The sequence below is a fragment of the Morone saxatilis genome, unplaced genomic scaffold (assembly GCF_004916995.1).
Source record: "Morone saxatilis isolate NCDOM2014 unplaced genomic scaffold, NCSU_SB_2.0 Contig5, whole genome shotgun sequence".
Lineage (NCBI taxonomy): Eukaryota > Metazoa > Chordata > Actinopteri > Moronidae > Morone > Morone saxatilis.
The window spans coordinates 23,473,677-23,476,845 of record NW_023340095.1 but is presented as its reverse complement, the minus strand read 5'-3'; positions in this window follow the sequence as shown (position 1 = coordinate 23,476,845).

The window sequence follows — 3,169 nt, the reverse complement described above, 5'->3', positions numbered from 1 at the left end:
AAAGAAGCTTTCTGGTTTTAGGAATAAAAGAAGGAGGAGGGGCCAGCGGAATTGACTGAAAAATATATACAAATTTAGGTAATATAGTCATCTTTACTATGTTTATTCTTCCCAGTAAAGAGAGCGGCAGTGTTGTCCATCTATGATCTCTTCCGAAACCTCTACTACCATGGGCTCATAACTGGCTGAGCTAAGATTACTTATCTTTGGAGTTATTCTGATGCCCAAATATTTAAATCCCTCTGTGGCATTCATAAATGGGTGTGATATTACTGGTTTCTTCCTCTCGTTTACATTTAAAAACATAATAGATTACTTTTCTTTGTTCACTTTGAACCCAGAGATACTACCAAAATGATTGAACAACTCCAAGAGAGATGGTATCAATTCTGCAAGATGTGATAAAAACACAATAGTATCATCAGCGTACATTGCTGTATTGTGTACCATATCCCCGGCCTTAATACCACGGATTGAGGTTTGTGATCTAATTGCTATTGCTAAAGGTTCCATGGCTATTACAAAAAGTAGAGGTAAAATTGGTGACCCTTGCCTTGTACCTCTAAAAAAATAACTGAGAGATGAGGTTATTAGTAGATACCATTGCAGAAGAATCAACAAGTAAAATTTAGACCCATCTATGAAAGTAATCACCAAATCCAAAACGCTTAAGCACCTCAAGTAGATAGGGCCTTTTCCGCGTCGAGTGATAATATTGCAGTATCAGGGGACTATTATTTCTGTGGGATCCATAGATAATTATCCTTGTTCGTTCCTAATTATATTAATAGGTCTGTCAGATTCAAGTTTCTTTATCTGCCAAGCTAGCAGTTTACCCAGCTTTTCACCCTGATCATAAAAAGTTTGTTTCAATCTTTTTAGACCATCTTCAGCCTTAAGCATAGAAAGCTCCTCGTATTTAGCCTTAAGGATCAGTAATTCCTGTTTTTTTTTTTGTTGAATCAACTATGATAACTGCTCTCTAATTCTCTAATTTTAGCATCTAATTCTTTCATTGTCTGTTTGAATTTGTTAAATTTAAAGCTGGTGAAGCTTATCATTTGTCCTCTAATATATGCTTTAAAAGCTTCCCACCTAATGGCTGCAGTTGTTTGATTTGTATTTATTAAGAAGTATAAATCAATGTGTTCTCCTACAAATTTTATAAAGTCAGAATCTTGTATCCATTTAGGGTGTAAGTGCCAATTAGCAGAGCGTCTATTTAATTGTTCCACATTGTAAAATAGTGATGTTGGGGCATGATCTGACAAAACAATACTATCATATATACAATTAGTTATACTGGGTAGCAGAGATGAGGAAATTAAAAAATAATCTATTTGGGAGTGGGTTTTAAATACTGCTGAGCAGCATGAGAATTCCCTTTTGTTAGGGTTTTGAGTCCTCCACGGATCACAGAGGTTCAGGTCTTTCATATATTGTTGTATTTTCTCGTTTGAGAATGGGATGTATCCATCCCTGACGAGGGATCAAGCTTCAGGTCTAAAGCACAATTTAAGTCACCTGCCAATATTATCTTACCCGGAAGGGTGGCCATCAACAGAAATAAATTCTCAAAAAATGATGGGTTATCATCATTGGGGCCATATACATTAACCAAATTGATATTTTCTTTCAAGAGAGTTCCTTGAACCACCAAAAATCTACTAGCTGTATCATAAATAGTGTTGTTTACTTGGAAAGGCACTGAATTATGAATTAACACCATAACCCCTCTCGAATGAGAAGGGAAACAGGATGCTAGCACTTTGCCTGGCCATCTCCTACATACTTTCACCAGGTCCTCTCTGAGTAAATCAGTCTCTTGGATAAACACTATTGATGACTTAAGTTGTTTAAGCCTGGTAATAACCTGTTTTAGTTAAGCCAACTTTACCATTCCTCTCACATTCCAAGAAGTACTTACTAGTAATTTAAAATTCTTAGTTGAAGTCATCTAATCTTAATAATATAATAGATTGTGCAGCATAGCATCAACTTTTAGTTGTTGATAAACCTTTTGAGTATCTCTAGTGTTGTATTGGGAGTACACCAGCAAAATGCAACATGTTGTGAAAAATACAAAAACACAAACAAAAAACTTAAAATCTGCCATAAACGAATCCCCTTAGCTGTCAACCTGAACAGGACAGCCCCTCACCCTACCCTACCCTCCGCCTGACCTTGGGGTGCAGCTAAGTGCACACACTGATCCAATGTAAACAAGGGAGCAGCTAGACCAAACCAAGCAGTCATTATAACAGAACAAAACAAAACTAACAGGACAATTGTGTCCCCTGGCAAAAGTATATAATCTACACAAACAAGTATATATGAATTGTTCATCATAGACATTCTTGCAGCTTAACTCTCATCCAGGCAAGCCAGCAGTATGGTGAATAACCACTTCTCCAATAAACAAATGAAAGCCCACTTAAAAAAGGGCGCGTGGCAGTTTCTCTATGAGGAGTAAATGAAAAACCCATTACATCTGAGGAGATTGAAGGAATGGTATGAATGCATGAAATAAGCAAAACAGAAAAGTCTCCGCAAAAAATAAAACTAAATAAAAAAATTCTCCTGACATGTGTGTGACTTGCCCTTAAAGCCAGCAATTTCAACCTATATCTGTTATAGGCGGATAATAAAGGATTCAGTAGTTCACATTAGTTAATCTGTGAGTCCTCTGTGTTCTGTAAACCTTGGATGAATTTTTCAGCATCTGCTGGGGTTTCAAACTCACGTGTTTGTCCATCAGACGACACTCGTTGCTTAGTTGGGTAAATTAATCCGTAACGTATGTTCATCAATCTCAGCTGTTGTTTTATCCGGGCAAAACCCCTCCTTCGTCGGTGGAGATCCGTCGAAAGATCCGGGAAGAACCTGATCTCTTGACCACCGCAGATAACTTTACCTTTGGCCCTGGCTGCTCGCATCACTCGGACTTATCCTGGAAGTTTAAAAACTTCACTATGAGGACTCCCAGTATGGTTGATAGATTAGGTTGAGTCCGGCCGGGCAACCTGTGCGCTCTTTCGATGAGCGGTTGTTTCGGGAATGTCACTGGTCCCAGCGCTTCGGGGAGCCACTTCTCCAGGATTTCCTTCCATCTTCTCCGGCACGTTAACTAGTCGCAGGTTGGATCCACGAGAACGGTTTTCGAGCTCGT